This window comes from Macaca thibetana, chromosome 6, assembly GCF_024542745.1.
Source record: "Macaca thibetana thibetana isolate TM-01 chromosome 6, ASM2454274v1, whole genome shotgun sequence".
NCBI lineage: Eukaryota > Metazoa > Chordata > Mammalia > Primates > Cercopithecidae > Macaca > Macaca thibetana.
In genome coordinates this window covers 39,919,497-39,944,994 of record NC_065583.1, presented here as the reverse complement: position 1 = coordinate 39,944,994, position 25,498 = coordinate 39,919,497, and the positions used below count along the sequence as shown (strand labels likewise).

Sequence of the window (25,498 nt, the reverse complement as noted above, 5' to 3'; positions counted from 1 at the left end):
GAAAGTAGCTTTCCCAATTATTAATCTTCCATGATGGTGCTTTACCTCCAAGTACCCTTCTGCCTCACCCATGTCTGCAACCGTACCTTCTTTTGGGAGGTCTCCTTACCCCACCCATGCTCCCATCTGGCCCCGCTGAACCTGAGTGCAGGATTGCAGATGTAGGCCCCACTCTCACCTCCAAACAAGGAATTGCCCTTCCCACTGCCTCCAGGCCCACTGGGAACCTCCCCCTAATTGCATCTCAGGCTGGGAGGCTATTAGCCTGTGATTGCATCCCCAGTGCCTGCCTTCCCCCCTGGGTCTTCACTGTCAGCTTCCACAGGGGTTTGAGATGACGTCAATAACCCCCAATCCCAGGGCCTGGCCAGCTCTGCTCCCCAACACCCCCACCATCCAGTCCTAGGTGGGCTCCTCCAGGGAGCTGGGCCTCTTCCCTGTGGGCCAGCCAAGAACATGGGCCTGAGGAGGGTGCCCAGCCATGAATCACGCATGTCTGCACACACATCACAGGTCCTGCTGCTGCAGGATCCTCACACTGAACCTCTCCCCACTGCAACCCCTCTACACCTCCTGCCAGCTGCCTCCCCTCCACCATGGGAGGACAAGGGTCTGGGAGTTAGGACTCCTGGTTCTTTTCCTGGCTCAGATACTCCCTCTGTATGACCTTGGCCAAGTCTCTTCCACTGTCTGGGCCTTAAAAATAGAGGACTCTTCCAGGTATCGGGGCACATGCCTGTAGTCCTAGCTATTTGGGAGGCAGAGGCAGGAGGATCGCTTGAGTCTAGGAGTTCAAGGCAAGCCTGGGCAACATAGTAAGACTTTCTCTTAAAAAAAAAAAGTGAGGGTGATTGGGAATCGTTTCAGTTTTCTCTATGCTTCTACTAGCAGAAAAGAAAGATTACCATTTGGTAATTCCTGGGATTTCCTTCCACCAATATCTAATGAGTCCTAGGCACCACGCCAGGCATTGAGGATTCTAGCAAGCAAGTTCCTGCCCTCACAGTTACAACACAGAGTGATCAGGCCTAGAATGGAAGAAGCACAGGCAATGGCGGTAGTGGTTGAGGGTGCCCGCAGTGGCCCTGGGGTACCTACCCAAAGGAGAAACGTTATCTAGCTTGGAGGTATAGTCTGAGAAAGCTTCCTAGTTTCTGAGACTGAAAGGATGAGGAAAAATTAGCCATATAAACAAGGATAAGGTATGGAGCTGGACATGAAGAATGTTCTAAGCAGAGGGAACAGGACTGAGAAGAAGCCTGGAGGCTTTGGTGTCAAGAGCAGAGGCTGGAGGGTGGACAGAGGCTGGCTTGAGAGTTTGGACTTTATTCTGAGGGCATTGAAGAACTATAGAAAGATCTTAGGTAGGAGGGTGATAGGACTGCTGTTTGGAGGGAGGATTGGGGCCCAGAGAGGAGAGGGAGAGAGACCTTCAGGGAGGCTACCAACCATCTGTCTTACCTCCCCCAAGTGTGGGAATACTCCCTCCTGTCTGTCTGTGTTAGAAGAGGTGGCCAGGCTTTGCTTCCTCTCCTTTCCCTCTACACCCCCACACTTCCCTCTCCTAAAGCTTACACACACAGGCACTCTCATACACATGTGCGTGCACACCACATGACCTGCTGCAGGTCCGCTGGAGGGGAAAGGGCGGAGGTGGCTTTGGGGAGGCGACACAGGGCCATCTGCCCCAAGGGAGCTAGAAGAGAAGGGGTCTGGAGGTTTGATACCCAACTGAAACTCCACTAGGGAGAGCACACTCCCTGTCACTTGGCGCAGTGACACCTTTCCCTTCTCCCCTCTCCCCTAAGGGGTTAATCCCATCCTGAGCCACGGAAACTGGAGCTGGGAGTTTCACCACCTTATCACCACCAGAGAGCCTCCAAGATCCTCCTTCCCCTCCTTCTCTCTCCTACTTCTCCCACCTCCTCCTTTTTCTCCTAGGTGCTCTCTAACTCCCTGCCTCCCTTCTACCAGGGCTCATCAGAGCCTGAAACATGCTGTGTGTGCATCTGCGTATAGATGTATGGGTTAGAGGGTGTGGTGTGCATGCAAGAAGCACAAGGAGGTACCCACCAGCCACCATCAGGAGGTGCACCAGAGGGCTGTGCAAGGCTGAAAGGGATTTCAGGAGGATTCAGAGATTAGAGAATTAAACATGCTGCTGCAGCCTCCCTTGAGCCTGGAATCCTTGTGGCTCCAGCTGCATAGAGAGCTCAGCTGGGCCAAGCTGGAGTTGCAGGGGATTCCTGGGCACCTTCTCTTTACCCTGCCTCCTGCTCCCCAAGGCTCCCTCAAGCCCCTTCCCAGACAGGGACCTGGGCCACAAGACGCCTCCGCCCCAGGGCCCAGATGTGCAAACCTTCCCTCAACCCCTGTGCCTCTTCCAGGCACCCTCCAGGGGTGGAGTGCTCAGGCCAGACTCTTCAGCCAGCAACCATCAGAATTCCAGCCTTGGCCAGGATCACTCCTGGAAGGCACATGTCCATTTTGCTCTGCCTCCACAGCCCAGGCCCATCGAGCTCCTCACTCTCCACCCTCACCCCTCTCCCTTCCAGTCCCCGCACTGAAACCAGGGATATGTTTCTGTAAGAACACCCATGTCACTGCTCTCCTCAGTGTCCTACAGTGGCTCCACACTGCCCTCAGGATGAAAGCCAAACTCCTCCGCTCTGGCCTCAGCTCCTGACTGCCATCCCCATTGCACAAGTTCCTCAGGTCCCTGCCTGCTGTCCCCTCCAGGCCTGGGCGCTGATGGTCTCCACTCTCAGAGTCTCCGTCACTCATTCTCTCCAGGCAAATCTCTCTGTGTTCCTCAGGTCTCAGTTCAGAAGTCAGCTCCTGCTGAAAGCCTCTGACCACCACTGAGGCACCCCCTTTATGGGTATGGGTTGTCATGGCGCCCAGCACTTAGCCTGCCATAGCACTCTCCACACTACTGTAAATGCCTGTTGAACATATTCAGCCCCCACACCACTCTATCAATAAAAACTCAATCATGTATTCCAAGTGTATGAAGGAAGGGATGAGGCAGGAGAGAGGCGGGGTGGCAGTGCCATGCTGCAGACTTCAAGTGCCAAAGACACTACTGCATTTATGATAATAGTGGCAGTTATTATTGATTGTGTGTCAAGTCCACACCAGCCACTCTTCTAAGCATGAACCCATTTCTTCCCTCAGCAACCTTGAGAGAGAGGCATGATTGCTATCATTCCCATTTTATAGATAGGGAAACTGAGACTCAGAAGGATTAATTTACCCAAGGTTATACAGCCAGAAGGAAGTCTAGGCTAGATCTTCCTAAAGGCTGGGGTAGGGGCTTTAAGGTGGGTAAAATGCAGCCCACTGAAAAGGTCATGTATCACCTCTAGATCCTCAGTGGGCCTGGAGAAGAAATCACTGGAGCACCCCATCTTCCCCTCACACCAGGAGACATTCTGCTTCTCTGGCCATCTGGTGTGAGGTTCCTGAGGACCTAGGGGAAAAGTGTATGACCCTACCTTGGAACCTTCCAGGAGGTGTAAGAGAAGCAAGTCCCTCATGACGTCCTTGTTCTCACTAGTGTCTCTTTCAGAAGCAGGATTCTGAGAAGTCTGGAGTATGTCGCCTCATCATCATCAGGGCAGGAGGTAAGGTGCTGAATTTAATAGCAAAGCAAATTTTGCTGGAGAGGAAATGAGATTTCTTTGTCAAGGTGAGTGTGTCTGGGAGAGCCAGGAACAGGGTGGAGTGGGGGGATGGGGGCACTTTGGAGGGGCTGCAAAAGGGGAGTGTGGATCTGGAATTATTAGAATGTTGATTATGTCCTCTTGATTGTTAATGAAATTCTTCACCTTGGGTTTCTGGACCAGGGGGAAAGCTCCCAGAGCTCATTTTGCAGCTGATGAGAGCAAGAGAGAGGGCAGGAGGGGGCAGAAGACTCTCGGCTTAGGGAGAAATTAAATTCCTCCTAAACAAATGGAACTGGACAAGTCTGACCACCACCATGTGAAGGCAGAGCCCCGGGCTGACCTGAAGTCCCCTGTGGAAATGGGATGGAGACCCCTGGCTGGGTAGGGAGTAGCCCAGAGGCTTGACTCAGACAGCAGAGTGCAGCTCCAATAATAATAGCTGACATTACCGAGCACCTTCCATGTAGCCAGAGCAAACGAATGTGCATGTATGATCTCATTTAATCCTCCCAACAATGCTTGCAGATAGGTAGTATGATCGTTCCCATTCTGCAGATGACAACACTGAGGCACGGAGAGGACTGAAGCTTGTCCAAGCTCCCGCAGCTGGAAAGTGCAGGTGCCAGACTTTCAGCCCAGGCAGCCTGCACCAGCACCTATCCTTTGAGATTTGAAAGATGCTCCAGCTCTCCTACCTCCTTTTCTTTTTTTTTTAAGACAGGATTTCTCTTGCTCTGTCACCCGGGCTGGAATGCAGTGATGTGATTGTGGCTCACTGCAGCCTCAAACTCCTGGGCTCAAGCAATCTTCCCACTCATCTTCCAGAGTAGCAGGGACTAGGGGTGTGTGCTACCATACCTGGCTAATTTTTTTTATTTTTAATAAGTCAGGGTCTTGCCATGTTGCCCAGGGTGACCTCAAACTCCTGGCCTCAAGCGATCCTCCCACCTCAGCCTCCCAAAGTGCTGGGATTACAGGCATGAGCCACTAGGCCCAGCCTCTCCCACTTTCTTCACTACCTCCCTTAGCCTCAACTGCGTCATCTATAACATGGGGCCAGCAATCGTTGTCAACATGAAGAGCTGTTGTTAGCAGCCAGTGAAATAAAAATAAATTTAAAACAACTTAGTGCAGAAATAGCATTCCCTTTGAAGCCTTGCTCTCTGCCTCCCAAAATGGGAAGTGTCCCTTCTTATCTGGCTGGTTGAGCACCTATGACACAGAGGTGCTGTTCTAGGCACTGGGAATAGAACAGTGAACAAAATGGACAAAAACCCCTGCCCTTGTGGAACTTACAATTAGTGGGAGACAGACCATAAACAAGACAAATAAGTACATTATAACCTATATTAGAGATGGTAAATACAATAGAACAAAACGAGGCAACAGAGGAGGGGTTGGAGCGCTGATGGGGAGGGTTGCAGTTCAAACAGGGCGGTCTGAGTTGGTCTCACCAAGAAAGTGTCTTGAAGGAAGCAAAGGAGTGAGCAAATATTTGGGGGAACAGCGCTGCTCAGGAAGAGGAAACGGCAGTGCAAAGGCTCTGAGGTGGGACTGCACCTGTCGTGTTACAGGAACAGCAAGGAGGCCAGAGTAGCTGTGTTAGCAAAGGTAGCATAGTAGGAATCAGAGTCACAAATCCCGGAGGAAGTGCAGCTCGTGTAGGGTCTTGTTGGTCTTTGTAAGGACTTTTAGCTTTTATCTGAATGAGACAAGAATCTGTCAGAGGGTTTTAGGCATGATCTGATTGATGTTTTAAAGGTATTGCTGGGACGGTGGTATTGAGACTAGACTATAGGGGGCCAAAGGCAGAAGCAGAGAGGAGAGTTAGGAAGCTATTACAAAAACCCAGGTGAGAGTAGGTGGCAGCTTAGTTCAGGGAGGTAGTGACGGAGGCGATGCTGAGAGGTCTGATTCTGGATGTATTGCGAAAGGGAAAGCCCCCAGGATGAGCTGATCATCAAAAGTGAGGAATGGGAGAAAGAAGGAATCACCGCGGATAATTCTGAGGATTTTACCCTCTCCACCCTCAGTTCCTGAAGACCCATCCCTTCCTTTTAAAATCCGGCTCTGGCCGGGTGCGGTGTCTCACGCCTGTAATCCCAGCACTTTGGAAGGCCAAGACGGGCAGATCACGAGGTCAAGAGATCAAGACCATCCTGGCCAACGTGGTGAAACCCCATCTTTACTAAAAATGCAAAAATTAGCCGGGTGTGGTGGTGCGCACCTGTAGTCCCAGCTACTCAGGAGGCTGAGGCAGGAGAATCGCTTGAACCTGGGAGGTGGAGGTTGCAGTAGCTGAGGTCGAGCCACTGCATTCCAGCCTGGTGACAGAGCCAGGCTCCGTCTCAAAAAAATAAATAAATAAAATTCCAGCCTTCTCTCTCAGGGCTCTTTTGGAGACCCACTGCTTTCATCCCTCTCTCTTTCCATTGTCCAGGCATTTGCCTTACAGAGCCCGGGGCAGAGGACCATGGTCAAACAACTTGACTCAGGGTATAAATCTGCCTCATGGCCTTCTGGGGCTCCCCCAGTCCTTACCCTGGCTCAGAAGGTCCTATCGCAGTCTGCCGTCCACCTCAGCAGCTCCTCGAAGTCCCTTGCTCCTCCTGACTGCAGTACCCCTTTTCTTGCTCCCTGGAACTGGCTCTGCTCTTCCGTCTTAACCAGCTGCCCACCATGCTGCCCTCAGATCTCAGTGGGAGCATCACCACACCTGGGAACCCTTCTCTGACCTGCTATTCTGGAGGAAGCCCCTGATTCCAGGCTCTCAAGCCCTGAGCCTCTACCACAGGATTGCGTGTCTCTTTCCTTGTGTGATTATTTGATGAAAGCCTGTCTCCCCATGTGACTATAACCTCCATAAAAGCGGGGCCCACCCATCGCTAGAAGCAGACAATTCACCAAAAGAGACATTCAGTGAATCTGACATGGATCCTTAGGCTTTTGGTAAATTAACTTTCATTGACCTAAAGCCTCCAGCTGCTAGGTAAATATCTGGCACATAGCAGGTACTTAACATATATTTATTGAAGGAATGAATCAGAGTTCTCTAAGATCTTGGGCATGTGACAAACTTCTTGAGCCTCAGTTTCCCCATGTGTAAGGATGGGAATAAGAATACCTATTTCATGAGTCGTTGTGAGAATTTAAAAACCTACGGCATGAGCAATGCCTCACACTAGTAGATGCTCAATAACTGTTCCAGTGCATGGTTCAGACAATTACCACCTTACAACTCCCCTGTGCTTCCCCTCCCCTCCCCCTCTGCCTCCCATCCCTCCTTCCATTCCCCAATCTCCTCCCCTCCCCACCCTTCCCCTCCTAAGGACTCCCAGATGTGGAATCACCAAAGCCTCCGAACGTTCCCCTTTTCCCCCAAGATCCCCCAATGCGCCACTGGTTACATATTGATCCTGTTTAACTTTCCCAATGGATGATAAACATGAAATTAAAATGACTTCCTGGAATATTAATGTAGTAAATGGCCCTATTAAAAGAAAGAAAATACAGCTGAGAAAATTCGCTTTGATGTAGCGTTTCTGCAGGAGGCTCATTTATCTGCAGCTCAGACTCTCGAAATGAGATTCTGAAGGTTTCTCTGATGTCTCTTATTTTTCCCTCACCCAGAATTTAAACAGAAAATAGAATCACAAGCTAGTGTCATAAAACTTGGGCCTTTTCCCTTCTCCACCAAAAAGCAAATGAAAACAGGGCCAGGTAGATGTCAGTCTCTGCAAACATGGGGCTGAGGACTCACCTGCTCCTCCCAATCTCCTCTATATCTCGCTCACTGGGGCCTGGTCCAGGCTGCCAGGCCAGCCGCCTGGATTCAGCAGGGGTTCCCAGAAGCCTGTGCTGCTACTGCTGCTGCTGAAGTTAGGACTTCAGACTCAGAGCCAGGTGCAGTGGCTCACGCCTCTAATCCCAACACTTTGGGAGGCCGAGGCGGGTAGATTATCTGAGGTCAGGAGTTCGAGATCAGCCTGGCCAACATGGTGAAACCCCGTCTCTACTAAAAATACAAATAAATAAATAAATAAATAAATGGGCATGGTGGCAAGACACCTGTAATCCCAGCTATTCAGGAGGCTGAGGCAGCAGAATCACTTAAACGCAGAAGGTGGAGGTTGCAGTGAGTGGAGATGGCACCACTGCACTCCAGTCTGGGTGACAGAGGGAGACTTTATCTCAAAAAAAATAAAATAAATAAAAAATAGGCCAGGCGCGGTGGCTCACACCTGTAATCCCAGCACTTTGGGGGGCCAAGGTGGGTGGATCACCTGAGGTCAGGAGTTCGAGACCAACCTGGCCAACATGGGGAAACTCCGTCTCTACTACAAATACAAAAATTAGCCGGGTGTGGTGACATGCACCTGTACTCCCAGCTGCTCAGGAGGCTGAGGCAGAAGAATCGCTTAAACCCGGGAGGTAGAGGTTGTAGTGAGTCGAGATCATGCCACCGCATTCCAGCCTGGGTGACAGAGCAAGACTCTGTCTCAAATAAATAAATACAAATTTAAAAATAAAATTTAAAAAAGGAAAGGTGACTCAGGACCCCAGGAGGCTGTTCTCCAATGTGGGTAAATACTCTAGGTTTGGTGTACTTGAAATCTTGGTTCTCTCACTTGTTAGCTATATGTTCTTAAAGTACTGCACCTTTCTGGGCCTTGGTTTTCTCATCTGTAAGATGGGGATATGAGTGCCTCGCTCACAAAGCAGTTCAGAAAAGTAAATGAGATCATATATCTTGCATGTGGCAGGTGCTCAATATTGTAATCATTTGTTACCATTATTACAAATGATAACTCGTGCTGTCACTATAATCATTCAGGCCTAGGCTGAGATGTCACTTCCTCCAAGAAATTTTTCTGACCCCTAGGCTGGGTCATGTGCTATCTCTGGGTGACCACAGCCCTGAGCTTCTCCCATCCCAGGCTGGTGACTTCCCTGCCTCTTCCAGCAGCCTGTTTATTCCATGAAGGCTGGCCCGGGTCTCGCTCATAATCGTGTACCGGCAACACATGGCGGAATTCGAATGTCTTGGAGTCAGAGCCAAGGTGCTCTGGGTGATATCCTATCCCCACCTGGCATTGTTGTGACCTAGGGTCCTTCCATGCAGCCATAAGAGCTCCAAATGCCCAGCTTGGCAACAGCTGTCCATCCACCTTCTGCAGCCCTGGGGTCCCTTCTCTGCACCTTCCCTAGGTCTCACCTTGATTCTGTTATGCCCATTCCTTCCTCCCCAGGCTCAGAGAGGTGACAGACAGAGCATTCAGATAAGGTCCTTTGGGATTAACTCTTCCTTTCTTTCCCCCTTCTCTCATCTGACTCCCAGCTTCCCGCTCTCCACAGCAACTTCTGCTGACATTCTCAGTCTCCCTCACCTGGGTTTGGCCCTGTGGGCAGGTGGAGGGGTACTGCATGCCTATTGCCTGGGCTGACTCTCCTGGGTGCCTAAGGTGGGCCCACAACTTCCCTAGCCACATTCCTGTTACCTGCAATTCAGGCTCTTTTTGCCCTTTCCGATTGCCAGAAGGGGCTCAGGACCCTTTTCTGGAACCAAGAGAGCACCCTGCTCCTTGAAGGCAGCCAGGACCCTGCCATAGTGCTTCTGAACCATTCACAGTCCAGCCCCAGCCTCATGCATGTGCACACACAGCCTCACACTCAGATCCGCAGTCACAGGATCTCTGTTCTCCACAGCCACAGGCAAGAAAGAAGAGGACCCCCTGTGGATGAGGGGCAGGGGCAGAAGGCTTTGGAATATCAGCTTGCCTCCTGGGGGCACTGTCCCCTAGAGACTCCTCCCCAGCCAGCCCACGGCCCCCTAGCAGGAAAATGAGAAGCTGGAGCAGAGGGGTTAATTTGGGGAAAAGCAGCAGCTGCTTGAAACAGGGAGGGTAGGCCCAAGGCAAGAGCTGTTCCTGCTGAGGCAATGATTGTGAGGGATACTAGGGCTGGGGCCACCTGCACGCCCCCCAAACGCCCTCACCCCCAGGCAAGTTATCTGCTTGGACACCCCCCACCCTCACACACACACACATAAAGAAGCATCATAACCATCTGGGCATAAGACGCAGTCCCTTCCACACAATTACACAAGCGCTGCAGTCTCACTCTTGTGGCTCAGGCTGGAGTGTAGTGGCACAATCTCAGCTCACTGCAACTTCCACCTCCCGAGTTCAAGTGATTCTCCTGCCTCAGCCTCCTGAGTAGCTGGGATTATAGGCTCCGGCCACCATGCCCAGCTAATTTTTGTACTCTTGGTAGGTGGGGTTTCGCCATGTTGGCCAGGCTGGTCTCAAACTCCTGACCTCAGATGATCCACCCGCCTTAGCCTCTCAAAGTGCTGGGATTACAGGCGTGAGCCACCGCACCCGGCCTGAGGATAAAACTCTTTGGAAATTTCAGAGATGCGAGCTGCAGGCAGCCCTGGCACTCAGAAGCCCGAAAACACACACACACACACACACACACACACACACACACACACACACACACGGCTACAACTTTTTCCAGTCTCTGTATCAGGATGTTAGTCTCTGTTTGGCGTGCCAAGGTGACCCCCATCACTGCACAAGGGCAGAGGACTCCTCCCTGTGAAAATGAGAGTTGGGAGCTGGCTGCCTTTAGACCTGCTGGCGTCTCCTTACTCCTGGAAACTACACGTTACATAACATCACACACAATAAAACACAACCAGGTCCCACGTTACCTCTGACTTGTATATAGCCCTGTGAGCACCTCTGCAGTTGGCATAATGTTAGGTTTTTGTAGGCATTTAATTAAGCATTTGTGCCTTGTATTTCTTCATCTGAGTTCTGGTTGTATTTGAGGTCATTGAAAATTTTCAGCAGAACCCTTAAAAGCCTTTAGGGCTTGCGTCTTGGGTTTATGATGGGCGATGGACAACAGGGCCCTAGTGAAAGGGGTGGTGGACATGGGGTTGGGGGAACGTTGCCACTGGGAGCCCAAGTCCGCTTTGGTGACAGCAAGCATGGATAAGCCAAGGGCTCACGGGCAGGACACCCTTTGAGGTACTAACTCGATTGCCACCAGTAACCATCTCTCTTGGAGCCAGAGAGAAATCAAAGTGAGCTGTGGGCCCAGCAGCCCCTACACTGAGACTGAGACTGAGACTCTACCTACATGATATTGACCAAAAGACCACACCTGGACACTGTGTGCAGGCACCAACACACAAATACACACAGGCCCCAGCACACACACTCTGATATGCACATCCTCAATGCCTGGACACATACCCCAACTAATAGCCATTACCCCAACGACTAGGCACACATCTGGACACACTCCCCAGCAGACCAGCTCACCCCACACCCCCCAACACAGAGATCCACACAGAGTGGCACAGAGGTACCCCTTGGGCAAAGCTGTAGATGGACACCCACTCCGTCACTTGTGTCCACACACCAAGACATACCAGGCATATAATTACAGACACCCACATTTGAACACCCTCCCTCCTGCTGCTTTTCACACCCACCCACACATGCTCCCTGCCCTGTCATGGGGAGACAGAGCATCTCAGCCCCAAAGAGCCCAAGGGTCCTGATTAACAGGAAATTCTACGAATGACAATTAGAGCAAAGTTTACTGAACAAATTGTTTGCAGTTGTGCCCCGGAACCATCATGAATTTTAATCTTGCATTGATTTGCACTGATGTGAGGTTTGCAGATGGCAGGGCCTTTGGTGCCTCCTGCCCCTCCCACCCATCTGGGAGGAGTCATCACCCAGCCTCAGATGCAGGAGCTCTGGGGGCAGGCTTCAGCCTCTACCAGTCCAGAGGCCAGCACCACCAGCCCAACTGAGAGAGACCCAAGATGCCCAGAAGATGGGCAAGAGTTTTAGAAACATACATGTTATGGATGAAGAAGACCGTACTCCTTCTTTCCTTCTTTCCTTCTTTCCCTCCTTCCTTCCTTCCCTCCTTCCCTCCTTCCCTCCTTCCCTCTCCTTCCCTCTTTCTCTCTCTCTCTCTCTCTCTCTTTCTTTTTTGACATGGAGTCTCATTCTGTGACCCAGGCTGGGGTGCAGTGGTGTGATCTCGGCTCACTGCAGTCTCTGCAACCTCTATCTCCTGGTTCAAGCAATTCTCCTGCATCAGCCTCCCAAGTAGCTGGGATTACAGGCGTGCATCACCACACTCAGCTAATATTTGTATTTTTAGTAGAGACGGGGGTTTCACCATGTTGGCCAGGCTGATCTTGAAGTCCTCACCTCAAGTGATCCCCCACCTCAGCCTCCCAAAGTGCAGGGATTACAGTTGTGAGTCACCGTGCCCAGCCAGACCCTACATTTTCAAGAACACCAGTAATCTGAGGAAAGGGCCAGAGGCCTGGAGCCTCTCGATTTGGACACAAAAGCAAGATCACAATGTGGCAGAGATACAGAGTCAGGCGCAGATGTTGTGATAGTTCTACTACTGCCTCAACCAACATAACTGCCAGTATGTTTATAATCGCAGTCCAAAGGACCTCTTCCAAAATTAATTTGTCTTCCTCTCCCTTCCACCAAGCTCTTTTCTCAAACCCTTCCGTAGTTTCCTGTTACTTAAAAAAAAAATTCCGGCCAGAAATGGTGGCTCACACCTGTAATCCTAGCACTTTGGGAGGTCGAGGCGGTCGGATCACCTAAGGTCAGGAGTTTGAGACCAGCCTGGCCAACATGGCGAAACCCCATCTTTACTAAAAATACAAAAATTAGCTGGGTACGGTGGGGCGAGCCTGTAATCCCAGCTACTCAGGAGGCTGAAGTAGGAGAATCACTTGAGCCTGGGAGGCAGAGGTTGCAGTGAGCCGAGATCATGCCACTGTACTCCAGCCTGGGCCACAGAGTGAGACTCCATCTCAAAAATAAATAAATAAATAAAAATAAAAAATCCTTGCCTGATCTTCATCCACCCCCAATCATCTAACCTATACCTCCTCCTCTCACTCCTGCCCCTCTTATTCAGCCACTGTCAGTCCCTGGTAGGAGCCGTGCTTCCTTCAAGCCTCAGGGCTCTTGAACATTCTATTCCTGTCTGGAAGAGTTTACCTAGTTAACTTGTACTCATCCTTCAGGCCTCAGTTCGAGTGTCACTTCCTCAGGAAGCTTTTTTGACCCCCTACCTAGATCAACACTCCCTGCCATGAAATGCTCTCATGGCCCTCTCATCATTAGAGAATCAACTCCATGAGGGCAGGAACTGTATCTGGCTTTGTTCACCACTGTATCCCCCATACTTAGCATAGGGCCTGGCATATAGTAGGTGCTCTATATTAATTAGCTTTTGCCGCAGTAATGCTGTATAACAAACCACTCAGAAAGTCAGGGTCATACAACAAACAATAAGTATTGTTTCCTGCAGGTTGACTGGGTTTTGGTTGATCTAAACTTGGCTCAGATGGGCTTGGTTCTAACCTGTGAATTTGGTGCAGGTCCACCCCCCCATCTCTCATCCTTGTTGAACTAGCAGCTACCTGAGGCATGTTCTACAAAAGACAGGAATGAATTCAAAAGAGCATGCCCGACTATGCCAGCTCCCCCTTGGCCAAAGAAAGTGCTGATGCCCTGGCAAGGGCATGGAAGTGGTGGAAGCAGTGAAGAATTAGGACCGGTTGAATCTATCACATGCCCAATGAATATCTGTGGTGTGGAATTGAATATTTGCTCTGTGCTAGGCATTGTACTAAGCACTTTACATGCATTAATTCATTTAATTCTCAAGTCAACCCTCTAAGTATTATTAACCCAATTTTTAAAAAGCAGTTTAGCTGAAAAAATAAAATCTCCGGCTGGGCGCGGTGGCTCACGCCTGTAATCCCAGCACTTTGGGAGGCCGAGGTGGGTGGATCACGAGGTCAGGAGATTGAGACCATCCTGGCTAACATGGTGAAACTCCGTCTCTAATAAAAATACAAAGAAAAACTAGCCGGGTGTGGTGGCAGGCGCCTGTAGTCCCAGCTACTCAGGAGGCTGAGGCAGGAGAATGGCATGAACCCGGGAGGCAGAGCTTGCAGTGAGCCGAGATCGTGCCACTGCACTCCAGCCCAGGCAACAAAGCGAGACTCCATCTCAAAAAATAAAAAATAAATAAAAAATAAAATCTCCACAAAGTAAACAACTCAAATAGTACCAGCTACACTCAATGAAGAGTAACTCTTCTTCCTACTCCAACTCCAGCCCTACTCCGCAAAGAAGCAGTGTTCCGTTGTTTCGTGGACTTTCTGATGTAGTCTATGATATGCAAGCCCCCCCGCCACATAGAGAGATATCCCTTTTTTAATCATTTGGTTTGCTTCATACTATATTAAAACGGTTCTGCATCTTGGTTTCATTTTGTTTTCAAAGAATAATATGTATTGGAGCTCCTTCCTTATCAACCAAATTGATCTACATTATTTTTCACTTATTTCCATTTTACAGATGAGGAAACCGAGACTTAGAGAAGTTAAGAGACCTATACCAGATATTGCAGCTCAAAAGAGGCAGGGCTGGGATTGAAGCTTAAGTCTGCCTGACTTCAGAGCCTGTGTTCATAGCCACTCTGTTCTACTGACATGGCTGGGGGACCCACAGGGTCCCCAGCATGGGCAGAGTAGACCTAGACAAAAACATCTGAGCTCCAGCTGGGGGTCCTCTCTGGGAAGAGGGATAGCAGTGGGAGCTCTCATGGTGCTGGGTCTAGCCAGGGTCTGCTGGAAGCACCACCAATGCTGGGAAGTGCTTTGGCCCCGCCCTTTGCCCTCAGACCACCCACCCTTCTTGGTGCCCCAGCACTAGCTCTAGTGATATGAATGAATAAGTGATAATGAATCAATGATATCAGCTCCACAATATCTTAGAGGGCTGGATGTTTTGGAACTTCTTATTTATTTTTAAAAAGATATATTAATAATAGCTCCCCCAATGCGACAAGCCTCTTCTTCCCCTCTACTCCCTTGTGGAAGAGGAAAATGTCTTAGGCAGGAAACCTGCCCTCACCCCTAGCTGTCTTTAACTTACTTTATGCCTTTGGGCAAGCCACTTGCCCCTATTTGTGAAAGGGAATCATAATTCAGAGAAAAGCAGGGAAGGCCTACTAAAATTGCAACCATGTGGCAGAGTGTCTAGTGTGGATGCTGACTTGGAGGCATGGTCAGGGTGCTCTGATCCTTGTGCCTGGGCTGGGACTCACTGGGAATCCACAGGAACAAGCCAGAATTCAGCCTCCTTCCGTGGAGTTGGTGGCTGTGCGATAGGGGACAGTGCAGTATGGTGGCTCATAGCCTGCCTCCGCCTCTTACTAACTCTGGGGCCTGGGGCTCTGCTAATAATAGTTACAATCTATTGTACTCTTAATATGTTCCAGATGTAGGCAGCCCTGCCTTGTTTAATTCTCCTGACAATTCAATGGAATAGAAATTATCTCCAATTTACACAAAGAAACCAAGTCTCAAAGAGGCTTAAGTGACTTCCTCAAGGGCAGGGGGAAGGGAAGCAAAATACTTTGAGTCTCAGTATCCCCATCCATAAAGTAGGTACAATAATGCCCATCTCTGACAGTTGTGGTGGGGATTCACTGAACTGATGTAAGCAAATTAAACTGGCATAGCCACAGACACATAGTAGGCGCTCAGTCAAAGAATTCCTTTCCTCCTCTTCTTGGAGATAGAGATTGTGTTGGGACAGTATATTGGAATCATCTGGGAAGCTTCAGAAAGGACCAATGCGGGATCCTAGCCTCAGAGATCCTGATTTGAGTGGTCTGGGTGCAGCCTAGGCATCAGCATTCTTAAAACTCACTGAGTGATTCTAACACTTAACCAACATTGAGAGTCACTGTATTCTAGACCCTGAGTGAGTGGAGGGTAGAAATTATGTGAGGCTCTCTACTTTGTTAGCTCCTGAAATAGCCTGCTCACTGGTCTTGTGACTTCTACTCCCATCCCCCTCCCCATTACATTCTTCATTCAAAAGCCAAGGGGATCATGAAAAACTCAAATCATTCCCCTTCAGTAACTTCCCATTGTACTTAAGAGTAAAAAAAAAAAAAAAAACTGTTTTACCTTCTTCCAAGACCCTACATGGCCCACACCCTGCTGACCCTGCCCATCGGTCTCTGCATCACTGTCCCCTCTGCCTTCCCTCTTCAATCTGTGGCTGGACGGTTCCCATCCGAACTTTATTTTTTATTTATTTGTATAGTTTTGAGACAGAGTCTGGCTCTGTCACCCAGGCTGGAGTGTAGTGGCTCAATCTCGGCTCACTGCAACCTCCGCCTCCCGGGTTCAAGCAATTCTGACTCAGTCTCCCGAGTAGCTGGGATTACCGTTGCCCACCACCACACCACACCTGGCTAATTTTTGTGTTTTTAGTAGAGATGAGGTTTCCCCATGTGGAACAGGCTGGTCTCGAACTCCTTACCTCAGGTGATCTACCCGCCTCAGCCTTCCAAAGTGCTGGGATTACAGTCATGAGCCACCAGGTGGCCCCCATCTGGCCTTTAGATCTTATCTTAACTAGCACTTCCACAGGGAGATTTTCCCTGGCCAGCCCTCTAGGATTGGTCCCCTCAGTTTTGCTCTCCCAGATATTGTTTAGTACATGATGAAATGAACAAAGCACATTTAAAATTTTTTATATTATTATTATTATTATTATTATTATTATTTTGAGGCAGAGTCTCGCTCTGTCACCCAGGTTGGAGGGCAGTGGCGCGATCTCGGCTCACTGAAAGCTCCGCCTCCCAGGTTCACGCCATTCTCCTGCCTCAGCCTCCCAAGTAGCTGGGACTACAGGCGCCCGCCACTGCGCCCAGCTAATTTTTTTGTATTTTTAGTAGAGACAGGGTTTCACCGTGTTAGCCAGGATGGTCTCAATCTCCTGACCTCGTGATCCACCCGCCTCGGACTTCCAAAGTGCTGGGATTACAGGTGTGAGCCACCGCACCCGGACTATTTTTTTTTTTTTTTTTTTTTTTTGAGACAGAGTCTTGCCCTGTCGTCCGGGCTGGAGTGCAATGGCATGATCTCAGTTCACTGCAACCTCTGCCTCCCAGGTTCAAATGATTCTTCTGCCTCAGCCTCCCGAGTATATGGGACTACAGGCAGGCACCACCATGCCCAGCTAATTTTTTGTGTGTTTTTAGTAGAGACGGGGTTTTGCCACGTTGGCCAGGCTGGTCTCAAACTCCTGACCTCAGGTGATCCACCTGCCTCAGCCTCCCAAAGTGCTGGGATTCCAAGCATGAGCCACCATGCCTGGCCTTAAAGTTATTTCGTGTGTTTGGCCGGGCGTGGTGGGTCATGCCTGTAATCCCAGCACTTTGGGGGGCCGAGGCAGGCGGATCACAAGGTCAGGAGATTGAGACCATCCTGGCTAACACAGTGAAACCCTGTCTCTACTGAAAATACAAAAAATTAGCCGGGTGTGGTGGCAGGTGCCTGTAGTCCCAGCTACTCGGGAGACTGAGGCAGGAGAATGGCGTGAACCTGGAAGGCGGAGTTTGCAGTGAGCCGAGATCACGCCACTGCACTCCAGCCTGGGCGACAGAATCCAAAAAAAAAAAGTTATTTCGTTTGTATATTTGCCTATTCAATGTCTCTCTCCCTTACTAGACTCTAAGCTCTATGAGGGCAGGGTTCATGTCTGTTTTTGCTCATCGTTGTACTCCAGTGGCTAGCATAGGGTCTGACACAAAGTCAGTGCTTAATAAATATTTGTTGAATGAATGCCTAAGTGATAATGGGTGAATGATACCAGCTTCACAGCATCTTGGAGAACTGAATGTTTTGGAATTTCTTAATTATTTTTTAGAAATATGTATTAATAATAGTTCCCATCTAGTGAGGACTTACTGTGTCTCATTTCCATAGAAGGAGAGAACTACAAGGGCCTCCTTGTCTTGCGTTCTCTCTTCACCCTCCACAGCTTCTCTGTCTTCTCTGCAGCTCACTGTCCTTCCTCTGCAATCTGCCTTTCAGACTCCAGTCTATAGAACCACCTTCACTTCCTAATGTCCTCCCTTGGGCCCCTCAGCAAGAGCCCCCACACCGGCCAAAGCAGAGGGGGACCACAGGCCTTTTCTAGAGGCTGGGCTCATGATGCAATTCTAGCACCAGGCATGGCTGCAGGGGAAGATAGGGCAGTGGAAAAGGCAGTGAAGAGAATTAGGATAATAGCCATGATCTGGTGGTCCTGGTGCAGAAAGAGGATGAAGAATAGATGCCTCAGAGGCCATCATGCCAGGTCTTCAGCCCCTGCCTCACCCTTCCCACCTGAATCCCCAGCCTGCTAATTTTCCCTGAATCTTGCCAGGGCTGTCCCAGCCCTTGAGGGAGGACAGGTGTTTAGAAGAAACCCTACTGCCAGCATCTATATTCCCTTCTACGCATCTTCAACTTCATAGCTGACTGTGCCAGGCACTGTGCCAAGAACTCTCAGTTCATCCTTACAGTATCCTCAGGTCATCATGATCATTATTCTTGAACAGATGAAGAAACTGAGGGTCCGAGTGGTTATGTCATTTGCTCAAGGTCACCATGTTTGTCTGATCTCAGAGACCAGCTCTTAACCATACTTGGTTCCCAAAAGGCTACTGCCTAGAACCATCAAAATCCCTAATCCCAAAAGGACAGCCTCAAATAAGGCGATGTCTTGCACACCTCCTTCTCGAGAAAATAATGGCAATGCAGTTGAGCCCTTCTGTCACTTTGATAGTAGCTTTCCCTTCACGCTTAGTAAAGGTGCTGCAATTACTATGGGCACCTCTGGCAAGACGAAATTTTAAGGAATACAGAATCATAGGATGTCAGGTTGGCAGAGACCTAATGCCATACATCTCAGCTCACAGGTGAAAAAAAAAAAAAAAAAAGAGGTCCACAGAGGCTTCCCACACCCACCTCAGAGCAAGCATCTAAATTTGCAATTTGAATTCTCTTGATATTTCTGCCCATGTTCTCATGCCTGAGCTGGGTCCTTTGCAACCAGCCTAGTTGCTGCTTTGGTAGATTTCCATTTTGAATTTCGGCTCTCCTACCCGCAAGCCCCTGGGAGCCTCCTGCTTCCTCTCATTTCTTGTGTCTTTAAAGAAAACTCTCCTTGCCTGAGCTCCCTCCCATTGGATTTTGTCCTTTGGAGCTGGATCTGTCTCCCTCCCTTCTTCTCTTCCTTCCTCCCTTCTTCTCTCTCCCTCCTCCCAGCAAGGCATCTCCCTCTTCCTTATTCAGCAGGAGCCATGGGAGACCTCAAGCCCCAAGTGTCCTCAGCCCAACCATGGCCACATGCCCACCCTCCCTGGTCGGGGCGAGGAGTGTGGGGGCCCTTTGGCTGCACTGCAGTGCCTCTAACTGCAGCTTCTCCCCATCTCTCAGGGTTGCTGGAAGATTATTAGATAATTTTCAAATTTGTAAAGCGCCTTAAGCTCCTCGGAGGAAAGGTGGTATATGAGTGTAATAACAATAACAATCCTATCTGTCAGAGCCATTGAGAAAATGAATCTTGTTATCCTCAGGAACCAGCCGGAGGAACTTCAGCAAGAAACATGAAAATAAAGCACAGAGCACAGCCTCCTGACCAATCAGCAGAGGGGAAAGTGCCCACCAAGGGTGGAGGTAGCATTCGAGCACCGCTCCCCGCCAGCCCAGTGCTGGTGCCAAGGGGCTCTCAGAAAGTCACCCAAATTGCCTCTGACGCTTCACCAATTAAAATGACTTTAGGACAAGTTGAAATCAACTTAGGGAGCGAAGCATTCTGATTTCTGAGACTCTCCCAAGGCAGTGGGGAAGGCAAGTGTCTGAGCAGGTTGTCACTCACTCAGGAGTAATGATGGGAAAATCCATCCCGGTAACGTGATTGAGTTTGGTGAATTAGTAAGGATGTTTACACTGTGTGCTGCAAGTCGGAGTGGGGCTGGCGGGGGTTTTGACACATGTGGCAGCTTCACTCCTAATGAGGTTCTCGGACTCCACACTCAGCCCGGCTGGACTCACTGTCACCGACTTCAAGTTGGGCTGGGTCTTATCCTTCAGGCGAGTGGCTAAGGGCAGGGGTAGGCTCTGCAGGCAGACAGGACTGGGTTTAAGTTCTGACTCTGGTCACCACCAGCACTGTGACCTTAGGCAAAGCTCTGTGCTGCTCCAAGCCTCAGTTTCCCCATGTATACAATCTGCATTATGATAACACAATTCATAATGCTGGCGTCATAATGAGATACATGAAATGAGCTATCTTTTTATTTTTTGTTCACCTCCCCAGCCCAGCATAGCCACGGAGATAAAGGAAAGCCAGGTTTTTCTCTTCTCCCCTGGAGTATCTGTTCCCCTAAGAGACAAGAAGAGACAAGGAAGGTGGGGACCTGTGGAAAACATAACCACAGTTCTAGTCCTGATGATGCTTCTGCCTGGCTGTGTGATCTCAAACAAGCCACTTAACCTCTCTGAGCCTTGGTTTCCTCATCTGTAAAACGGAATAAGCATGCAACTTCTCTGTGGGTAACTGAACAGAACTTCTAGAAGTTCTGAGCAGACATTTGTTGGTATGCAAGGCGATGAGTGGCCTCTGGGAGAAAGTTTAGAGAGGGAGAATGAGAACAGGTTGCTCTTTCTGGTGACCATGGCTCCCTGATGGGGGAATAGGATTTAAGGACTGACAGGGGGGTTGTAAAACCTGAGGGAAAGAGGAAGGAATGGGAGAGACCCATGGAATTTATCAACCAGGCTTGCTGGAAACTCACCAGAGGAAATTACAGAGGACTACAGCATGAAAGACTGAAGTCAGACTGGGAACAGACTTCCAGGCAATCAGACAACAACAGACCTACTCCTTCCTGGTATCTTTAGCTGTACCTGAGCAAAACCTCCCCCAGGAAGGGAGGCACAGCCTGACTGTGCTGGAAGGAAGGCAGGAGGATGGACGGGGAGCCCCTGAAGATGCTTCCGCAGGGCCAGAGAAGGAGGCAGCGGAGGCACAGCAGTCCCTCCCCAAGGCTTTCTTTGAGCCTCATCCTCTGGAGGCCTTGTCGGAACCTACAGTGACCCTGAAGGGAAGTCACTGGGCCTGCTTCAGAGCAGGGGCCATGTCCTCACAGACATGCCCAGGTCAGCACTGGGCCACAGCTCTATTATTTAAGTGTTTCATAAAAGAGCAAACCTCCGGGGCTGGAAGAATGGCCGGGATCCTGACTCTTCCTGCACAGGAAATGGAGTAGCTGTGTCCAAGCCCTGGCTTGACCTGCAGTGGACTCACCAGCCCTGGCAGAAGTTTCCCAGCCTGAGAGGGCCCTGCTGTGGTTGAGATGATGACACCTGGGCCCAGACTGGGTCCCTCCCCTCCACACAGAGCCAGGACCCACCAGTCCCTACACCCACTGCTTGTGGACTCTGCAGCAATTTTATTGTAATTTCCTCGTTGTTGCAGTTAATAGCATTAGTTTGTTAATTACTGTATATTTTAAAAGTAAGACGAAAGGGAATTCCCACTGGAGACTTGTTCTTGGCTGAAACAATGTGATATGAGGGAAGGAAGAGTGTCCACGGGTAATGAGCTTGCCCTGCTGCTTTCTGTTCCCTTGACAGTGCCTGGGGCCAGAGACGGGGCTGCCAAGGTAGGAGGCAGGGGCCCCACACAGAGTCCAAGCCTTTCCCTGGAGGAAGTCCTCTGCAGCACCCCACTTCTTAGCCCCAAACCTCTGCCTGGGTCTCCTACCCCCAGCCCTGCACTATTGTCAGAGGGCGGCTTTAAGCCTCTGGGGAGGAGGGGTCTGCCTGAGGAGCCCTGGGACCGAGGGAACCAGACCAGAGTGAAATAAGACACGAAGAAACCTGGCCTGTGACAAGGAGCATTGATTGAGTAGGATAGAATTTTTATTAGGAAACAGCTGGAATTTGGGGAGAGGCTCCTACATTGAAATTCAGCCTAAGCCAGCAGCCCTAGAGGCGAAATGGGAGTGGGGGGGCAGGCACAGGTCTTGGCAGAGGCAGGAGCAGCAGCTTGTGGTTGTGCATAGAGAGCTGGCTGAGGGGGACAAGCAGGGCCTGCCATTGAGCCCTGACACAGCTGTTAGGGCTGTGGGCTGGGTCAGTTCAGAGGAAGGGTGCCTTTGGTAACTCATCCAACTGAAGAGGGCTGCTGTGTGCTCCTAGAGCCCTGCGTGTTCAAGTTGCCCCCATACTCCCCACACAGAGCCATAAGGGAATGGAGGCTGGGGCTGAGCCCCAGGACTCAGGAGGAGTTGGGGGCAGAGGCCGGAGAAGAGCAGATAGGGAGAGAGAGGGAGGAAGGGAAAGAGACTTAAGACAGAGAAGGATGGAGGACTGGGAAAGAAGTTCATACAATCTACAGGAGCTGATTAAAATCCTGGAAGAAAATGTGATGGAAAGACTTTCTATCTTTCTACTGAGACATTTAACCTAAAAGAAATGAGTTAAATAATTTATACAGAGAATGAGTGAAATTTGCTTTGATCAAATTAAAAAATATGACTCTGGAAATAAAGTGTCCGCCACGTCCTTTCCAGGCGGCAGAAAGAGCTGCGGAGAAACAAAATGACAAAGACATAAAAATAACTAACCCTAACCCGGCGAATATTAGCACCATATTTTTTGGGAGATTACACGGCATCACTGTAGGCCAAGCAGAGAAATCCTCTCTAAGCACCAACAGGAGAGGTTTTGCTTATTGAGGAAGCCCCATAAAAGCCAAAAAATGGATAAAATTTTCCTTTGCAAAAGTGATCCGACTTCACTCAGGGGTTGGCCCAGAAGCCACAAGGGATCAGGTTAAATTTCCCATTTGTGCATTTCAAAAAAAGGAGAAAGCCGCTCAGCTCCCCTCCCCAATTCTGTGTTTCTTGAAGATTATTCCTCTCCCATTTACCCTACACACACACACACACACACACACCACGCTGCCCTTTCTAAAAAAAATCCGGCAACGCTTCATTCCATAAAAGTAAGTGTTCCATTTCATCTGCTCTTAGGAAACATCACAGACAAACTCCAAAACTCATGAGCTATAAGCATAAATGCCAGCGACTTAGCCTCTTGGAGCTTCAGTTTGCTACTCTTTAAAATGGGGCTAGCATCCACTGCACAGAGTCATGGTGAAGATTAAAGGAGATGAATAGAACCTGGCAGATAGAATATTCAGTAAGTGTTAGGAACACTATCTTCCTCTTCAACCTAAAGAAACATCCAGCAAATATAAACCGAAATGCCAGAGATCCCTACCCCAGCTCCACCCGCACCTGGAAAGCCCATGGTGGGACACCATTTGTCCAGTCCTGGAGAGAATGTTTTAGCTTCATGGACAGCAGTCTCTCTGACTTTGGGGGCCCACTAGACTAAAAAAAAAACTTTTGTTTCCAAATAGCTGGGGAGAATATCCACAGATTAAAAGCAAGGGCTTCAGAGTCAGTACCAGGTTCAAATTCTGACTTCACCACTTACTTAGCTGTGTCGCCATGGCCAAGTTAACTTAATCACTCCAGGTGTGTTACTTCATCTGCAAAATGGAATAATAATGGAACAACGCTTATGGGATTGAACAAGATAAGGGATGTAAACAGGGTACCTACTGTGTAGTAAAAGTTCAATAAATGACAACAGATATTATTATTATTATTATTATTTTTTTTTTTTTTTTTTTGAGACGGAGTCTCGCTCTGTCACCCAGGCTGGAGTGCTGTGGCCGGATCTCAGCTCACTGCAAGCTCCGCCTCGCGGGTTCACGCCATTCTCCTGCCTCAGCCTCCTGAGTAGCTGGGACTACAGGCGCCCGCCACCTCACCCGGCTAGTTTTTTTGTATTTTTTAGTAGAGACAGGGTTTCACCATGTTAGCCAGGATGGTCTCGATCTCCTGACCTCGTGATCCGCCCGTCTCGGCCTCCCAAAGTGCTGGGATTACAGGCTTGAGCCACCGCGCCCGGCCACAACAGATATTATTTTTTGCAATGACCTTGGGAGAGACATTCAAGGTCAGTGTGATTTTTCTTCTCAAACCTTCTGTAATGGTTTCTGATCCCCAGATGGGAGGAGGGCCTAGCTGGCCTGTGTTCTGGCTGCACCACAGGAAGGACTGTGGTCAGCATTGGAGCCACTTTTACTGGTTCTCTGACACACTCTGGTGGCACTGAACAGGTGAACTAGGATAAAGGAAGGGCTCAGCCCACTGACACATGAGGTCTGGAGGAAGGATGGGGAAGGTTAGCTTGAGACCGAAGGTGTCATCAAGAAGCTGGAATGGTAGCCTTCAGATTTCCAAAGGTCTGGCATTTGCCAAAGGAAGGCTGAAAGTGAATATGAACTCCTACTGAAGAAACTTTCTTTGTAGTAATATAAAAGGCTGCCTCCATAGGTAGTGAGCTCCCTGTCCCTGGGAGTATGTAAATACAGCCTGAGAGCAATACAGAAGGGCTTTGAGCATCCACTGAGGATTGCACTAGATGCTCTCTGTGTGACTCTCAGAGTCTGCCAAGAGGGCTCAGAAACTACTCAGCCTGGTTGGTCTCAGGTTTTCTGCCTCTGCCTTTCTTCTCTGTGTTCCTCCTTCTTTTCCTTCTCTATGGAATTATCTTCCTTCTCCCCACCACATCCCTCTGAGGACCCCTGAAAAAAGCAAAGACCATATGGAGATAGAGTCTGTGCACATTGCAGGTTTGTTTGGTTGAATGGTGTGAAGATGAAGGAGAGGCAGGTGATGGAGAGGCAGGTGATGTATGTACGTGTGTGTATCTGTGTGTGAGAGAGACAGAGAGAAAGGGGGAGATTGGAAAAGAGGAGGAAGAAGAAGCAGAGAAAACAGGGAGATACAAAGAGAGGGAGAAGCAAGATAGAGAAGAACAGATAAACAGAAAAAGGGAAAAAAATCAGAGAAAAACGCTGAGGAAGAAAAACAAAAATGAGAGACAGGCGATTGAGGGAGGGAGAGCGCAGCTAAGGTGGAGACTGGCGGTAGCCCTGCACCTGCAGCTGTCGATGCAGCTGGGCGGTGGGTGGGCCCAGAGCACACGCGTGTGCATACACAAGTCAAGCCGCTGAGCCACTGTCAGTGCAAGCATGTCAGCCCCGGGATGGGGATGAGCCGGCTTTTATCTCTTCCGGCTGTGCAGGATTTACAAGCTTTTGAAACGTAGGATTAATAAGAAGAGGCCGGTGTTTTAATCTATAATGGAACAGAAAGTATCATTATTGTTAAATAATGCACAGCCTGTCGTTTATTAAGAATTAATGGTTTATCGAGTGCTCAGGTTGCTGCAGCCGCCTCTGCCCTTCCAGGCCTGGGCTCCTAGCCACTGGCCTGGCCCAACTGGCCACCGAGCAGGCTGGAAGGGCAGCAGCCAGCTGGTCGGCCTGGGATGGAGAGGCTTTGGCTCTGGTTCAGAGGCTTGGCCTCTCTCAGTGGTCCTCCCTTGCTCAGGCTGGGGGCGGGAAGAGCTAGAGTGGAGGGAGAAGTTATGGGGTGTGAACCCCACCTCATTCCTTCAGCCTGGATCCATCAACCACTTCTCAGGAGACCAAAAAAAAAAAAAAAAAGCATCCTCACTGCATGGGACCTACCCATCCTGCTTCTCTTTCTAAGCCTATAAAGTTTAGTTTCCCCTTCTCACTCTGAGTCCTCTGGAGGTGGTGACAACACAGATGCAGGAGTCCCTTCTTTCTCCTTCTCCCCTCTGGGTCCTGGAGTGATGGATCACACACTTCCCAGAAGGAGAAACAGAAGCACCTGCAAAGGCACCCTGGAGAGAAGGGAACCACATTTCCTGAGAACTTTCTCTGTGCCAATTTTTCCATAGATATCATCTCACTGTAATCTGTATCATCACCCTAGGTGGTACTATT

At 49.7% G+C, this 25,498-nt stretch overlaps 1 protein-coding gene and 1 long non-coding RNA gene across 2 annotated transcripts in view; one reads left to right on the top strand and one right to left on the bottom strand.

The window, feature by feature from the left end:
* LOC126957265 (uncharacterized) overlaps nucleotides 1-7,690 on the bottom strand; it is a 75,295-nt gene extending 67,605 nt beyond the window's left edge. Inside the window, exons 1-2 of the long non-coding RNA XR_007726702.1 lie at nucleotides 7,429-7,690; nucleotides 3,498-3,661 (exon numbers count right to left, since the gene is read on the bottom strand). This is a non-coding gene — a long non-coding RNA (uncharacterized LOC126957265). The remainder of the gene's footprint in view (nucleotides 1-3,497; nucleotides 3,662-7,428) is intronic.
* NDFIP1 (Nedd4 family interacting protein 1) overlaps nucleotides 1-25,498 on the top strand; it is a 431,644-nt gene that overhangs the window by 52,835 nt on the left and 353,311 nt on the right. The gene's annotated exons all lie outside the window — the stretch shown is intronic.